This window comes from Chrysemys picta, chromosome 9 (genome assembly GCF_011386835.1).
Source record: "Chrysemys picta bellii isolate R12L10 chromosome 9, ASM1138683v2, whole genome shotgun sequence".
Lineage (NCBI taxonomy): Eukaryota > Metazoa > Chordata > Testudines > Emydidae > Chrysemys > Chrysemys picta.
Genome location: NC_088799.1, coordinates 43538878 through 43544877, shown reverse-complemented (window position 1 = coordinate 43544877; position 6000 = coordinate 43538878). Strand labels below are relative to the sequence as shown.

Sequence of the window (6000 nt, the reverse complement as noted above, 5' to 3'; positions counted from 1 at the left end):
TTTTTTCACCTTTTGTTAGAAGATACAGAAAAAGGGAAATCAGTTAAAGCATTTGAAATGTAAAGTACAGGAGTAAGGGTTTCATTTTTAGCACTTCCCCACCCCGGTTATCTGGAGAGCAATGTCTGACAGTCTTTAAGATGGTACAGCATTAACTGCCCTTCTGGGCGAACAAGAAGCAGATGCCTGGAGCTGGAGCTATTGCTGTTGTTAAAGTCCAAAACTGTTTCCTAGAAGACAAAACCACACACACACACACGAACGAAAAGGTAGAAAATCCAGTCTCTGGCATTGACTCACACTTGCACCTTCACTGCTGGAAAAATTCAGGCATCACATGGTCTGATCAGCCACTCTGAGACCTGGCAAACTTGTGCCAGCATGGGGCTGTTCTGGGCATTGCTTCTAGCTGCCTCTCTGGGAACAGGTGTACAGCACTGTTGCAAGACATACAGTTTTGGACACCTAAGCCAGACTCTTGTTAGACAGATGGAAAAAGGAGAGCAGGAGAGAGAGAGGCGAAATGAGGTAAGGAAGGAAAAGGGCATGGGGGGACAGGGCGGTGACAAGAGTCTCACATTCCAGCTGTTTGGGATTTAGCCAGAGCCGGTGAGGATGGGGTGTCATCTGGTCTGTTTGGTTAGAACAGTCCTCAGAGTTAGGTTGAAGGCAGCACAATGGTGTCATGCTGGCTCCTGGGGTCCAAGGAGATGGTGAGGATGGCAGCTATAATGGTGAAACTCACTCCAGTGCTGGTTGGCTGTCAGCTTCTTCTCCTGCTAAGTTTTCCCCCTAAAGTCTTCTCATTTAAGGTTGCCTAACAGAAATGATAAGATGTGCATGGGAAAAGGGAGCTGTGGCTAATGGGAGCTGCGGGGGGGCGGTGCCCGATGTTCAGGAGGTGGAGGAACAACCTGTATTCCTTATTTCCATGGCAAAATACCCTTCAATTTATTATAGCCCCCATTGGGTTTTTCTATTACTCACCTATTGTCAGTGTCTTAATCAACTGCTCAAAAAAGAGTGACAGACATTATCCAAGAAGAAGAGCTGGCTATGAGTCATGATTCTAAGTTTCCCTTCTGGTTTTCTACTTTGAAGACAGCTCAGGCCTCCTTGCCTGAGTTTGCAAACCCTCATTTACTCAGCTAAGATTCTAAACTATGGAAACTGCTGTACTCAAATGGCAGATGTGGAAGAGTCTCTTCACATATTCCTTTTTGCCCATGTACATCTGAAGCACTGGAGAATCTTCCTCACTGTCTTCTGGATTGTAGAATTTTCCAGCTTCTGAGAGCACCCTGGCGTTGTTTAAAAAAAAAAAAAGCAGCTTTATCACCATTTCAAAAGTGAACGTTTTTAATAGTCTCTCAATCTCCAGTATTAATTAAATCAGTGACAATTTTTGGTTGTTTAGAATCTTGCTGAAGAAGAAAGTTTTTACTAAGTTCTGATTAGTATTCATACAAGCCATATGTGGAATCTAATAAAGTTGAATTGAATGATGAGTGGAATAGCCCACCCCTTGTTATTTTTTCTCTAATTAGGCCTAGTTTCCAACTGCTCAAGTTTGGTTCTTTAATTTTTGTGCTCCCCCCCACCCCCCTGAGCCCAGGACATGATTTTAAACCCAGTCCTTGAATTAGATCAGTATGTCTTTTTGTTTGGAATAATTAATCTGTCTCCCTTTCACGCCTTTTGCCATCAACATATGTTACAAGTTATTTATTGTGACATTCGATGAACTTTCACTCACCTCTTACAGTGAGCTTACAATTAGGGTAAATGTGTAGGTCCAGTTGTTACAATAGCACTCTAGTTCATTTGAACCATTGGACCCTTATATGATTGTCCACCCCTGAGTTTAAAGAAAAGCACTAGCCTGCTAAACAAGCTTCCCTCTTCCCCTCTGACAATTTCTACAACATAGGTCCATGTGGTCAATGCAAAAAATATCAGGCATATCAAAAATGAGGGGATGGTCTAAAATAATAGAATGTATTGACACATAAGCAGAGGCCACGGCACGTATTGCATTATTCATTTTCACATTTAGTGTATTAAGGTTCCCTCAAATGGGGCTATATTGGCCCTTTAAGGCCAGCAGAAGTGTCAGGGACATGGTTACCCCATTCCAGGAGTGCTGCAATAGACCCTTGAGAATGACAGAGGTAACCACTGAGAGAAGAGAAGTGGTTTTCTGCTAACAGTTGGCATCTGGTGTCTAGAAGCAAGACTGGAATGATTTAAAGGTGAAATGGAAGAGAAGTAAATTCTCAGCTCTTATGGGCAGGGACTGTGTTTGTACCTTGCTTAAAACACAATGACACACTGCTCTCAGTTGTAGCCTCTAGGTACTATTATAATTCTAATAAATAATAGGATAATATTTTAGATTTAAAATATAAGGGACAATGGAAAACATAAAAATGTAAAAATATCCCATACTTTTGTCTACAGTAAATCTAAAACATAAAGTAGATTGAATGTCAGCACTGGAAAATCAACACATGCTGAATGGAGTCTTGCCAAAATTAAACACAAGCTGAACCAATCACTGATTTACATTACATGTACAGAGAGAGGAAGCCCACTGAAGAGAAACTGCCACTTTTAGATATTCCATGCAGTGTTGTTGATTCCAGATAAGGTGGGTGAGGTTGGGCCAACATCTGTTGATGAGAGAGAGAGACGCTTTCAAGCTTACACAGCGCTCTTCTTCGGGTCACAAAAAAAAAAAAGTAGTGTCTGTGATGCAGTATGGCATATTGGAGAGACTTTATGGTATTGTTGATACCAATATTCTAAATTTGCAAGGAATCCGACCAGATATGCCATGTAAGGCAGCTACGAAAATGTTATAATTTGCCAAGTATGGTGTTTATATGTTTGTATCACCTTTGTATTCTGAATTATAGATATGTATGGTATATCTGTATTTCAAAACTTGTGCTTGTACAGACAGATTGGTATCAGCAGTGCCTAGCCTGTTCAGTGGCCCATCAAGGGTTATCAACTGTACGATGAACTCATTGAAAGGAACAAGGGGATACACCTTATGAGTCAGCAAGGCATGTGGTATGCCTGTGGACAGAGAACTCTAAGCCGTTTCCATGCCATATGCTGAGGCAGCAGGGACACAGGACATACAAGCCACATGGCAAAAGGAATATAAAAGGCAGCTGCATCATCTCCATTTTGTCTTCATTCCTGCTTCTTACCTCTGGAGTGGTTTTTCTACAAAATGAAGCTCTAAACAAAGGACTGATTGACCCAGCCAAGCTTTGGATGTGTTCCAGAGGGATTTTCAAGCCAGCAAACTCACCAATACTGCTAAGAACCTGATGTATGGACTTTGAAGTCTCTGTATGTATTTCATTGCTTTATCATTTAACAACTCTCTTCTCGTTCTTTTTTCTTTATAATAAAACCTTTAGTTTTAGGCACTAAAGGATTGGCTGGCAGTGTGGTATTCTGGGTAAGAGCCAAACTAATATTGACCTGGTAACGTGGCTGAACCTTTGGGGTCAGAAGATCATTTTGTATAGTGAGCAGAGTTTTTAAAGAACTTCTCATCATACTGGACCTATGTGCTGAGTGGGAGCCAGAGAACTGGAATGCAATAAAGAGGTCTGTGTGATTTCTTTTTAGCTTCTTGATAACCAGTGTGGAGGACCATGAGCAGTTTATGACTGGTTGAGGAGTCTAACTTCAGTGTTGACCACATTTTGGGAGAATCTGCTCTCCTTTTTGCATTGGACTGCCCTGACCTCAGCATTTTCAGTGAGGGCTGCCCCAGGCACCCCGGGTAACAGTGTCTTGTTCTATTTCATGTCTTTAAAACCTTCTTTTACAATAATGGCGTGTAATGATGGCACACACAACTGCAGCGGCAACAGCATGAAAATGTATGAAATGGTTCAGCTTATTCAACTGATAGTTTACATCCCACTTTTCCTTTTTGGCATCATATTTAGTGCCCTGGCTTTATGGGTATTATGCTGTAAACAGAAGAAATGGCCAGAATTCAAAGTGTACACGAGAAACTTAGTCATGGCAGTCTGCTCTCTGTTCTTCACTTGCCCCTCGAAATCTTTTTTCAAAGAGAGGAAAAGCACAATACAATCTTAGAATCCATTTATTATACAAATAGGTCCAGGAACATCTGCATTATCAACCTTGTAGCAGTTGATAGATACATTCCAATCAAATATCCCCTGAAAACAAAATGTTTGCGGTCCCTCTTTATGTCGGCTTTTGTCTGAGAACTTCTTTGGATATTAAGAACAAATGCTACTTAAGTAAGTATTGCGACTGCCAGCTGAAGATGACTTCTGCTTTCAAAAACATTAAAAAAAAAAGTCTTTGGTCTTTAGTGTTTGGGGAATTTTTTACACCATTAATCAGCTTGAGGTTTTGTTGCATATAAGTTAAGGGGGACTAGGTTATGCAGGTATGGAAGTAGCCAGTGGAGCCCCAAGAGTTATATTAATAGGGTGGCCCTTTTGGAAGAAGGCTATAAAAGTTGCTGACCCTGCATAGAGATGTGGTAAAAAAAAAAAAAAAAAGCTTTTGTTCTATACAGATCATTAAGACACTTTGTGAGAAAAAGTTAATCCAGAAAGCTGCCTGCATTTTTTCGGCAAACATGATCAAATTTAGAGTATGTTTACTTCCTGTTAATAAAGATCATTTTGTTTGGGTTGTAATGGACTCCATCAGTGCCAGCTGCTCTGTAATAGAAAATGTTACAACTTTTATGCATCTGACCTCATTCAGAGCAAACATTAACTGCTGCTTGGATGCCATTTGTTATTACTTCGTAACCACAGGATTTCAGGACACTTAATTTATGTTACACATTTTTGAAGGCAAGGACAGCTCAAGGCCAAGACATCCTATTATACATGCACTAAATGCTAGCAGGGCCGGCCCACAACATTTTGGCACCTGAGGCGGGGAGCTCAAATGACACCCCCATGTCCCCTCGCTTGGGCCAAAACTTTGAAAGGTCTCAATTCTGCTTTCTTCCTGTTCTACTCCTCTCATGGTACTGCTCTGCTACCGACCCCAATAAAGGAGAACTAACAACTTAAAATGCCTTGTTCAAAATTTTTAAGTAACACTTAACTTTCAGACACCTGAACAGCAAATGTAACTTTTCTTGTCTGCATAGTAAACACTGGTATTTTTATCTGGTTGAATAATCAAAGTGGTGCTTTGTGCCTTCTTGGTTCAAAGATTTGAACTGCTTCCTGAAGGTGCACAGTCTAGGCCAGCTCATGCTCTATTGCAGGCCTGCACAACTCATAAAGCGGCGAGGGCCAAGCTTACCACGCATAGAGCTGTGTGAAACTATCAAGTGTTGCTTCATGAGTAGTCACATGAGAAACAACAGTTTAAGATGCAAAAAACCAATCTTTCCACAATTCAAGTTAGAAATGAAAACAATTTTTAAATGTTACTGTTTTGTGAACTGAAAATTAGTGATATCTTTTAAAATTTCTGCCATTGGTGAGAAATATTTTGCATAGTTTGTACTGCATGCTACAGAAATTGGGGGGGGGGGGTGTAATATTCTTGCTTGCACAAAAGGCGAGAGGAAATTAGGTCTGCCCTGAAAATATACCTTTAAACACATGTGTGATTGCAAATCAAGAGTCAATATAGTCAGTTGCTAAACTCTAGTCATATATTAGGAGTATGAGAATTGATCTGAGACACTGTGATATGATGTTTGTGCGGCTTCTTTATTGCAATTAAAAGTTGTGCAAGAAACTAGCATGAATTTAAGAGCTTAATGAGGGTACATGGACTGCATTTGTGAGAATTACATGTTGTTTTATATGAAAAACTGTAATATAGCACCAGCGTCTGTTGTCCTTCTTTTGGCCACATTGAATGATCCCTTCAGTGATGATCATATTGAAATGAAACTACTTGTAAGGTGAGATATGTTGGGATTCCCTCTGAGACCTTCTTCACTTAGCTTATCCAGAG

The 6000-nt window shown here is 40.5% G+C and overlaps 1 pseudogene; it reads left to right on the top strand.

Moving 5' to 3' along the window:
• The first annotated feature begins 3858 nt into the window (after window positions 1–3858).
• Window positions 3859–5295, top strand: LOC135973608 (G-protein coupled receptor 35-like; annotated as a pseudogene).
• The last annotated feature ends 705 nt before the right edge of the window (window positions 5296–6000 follow it).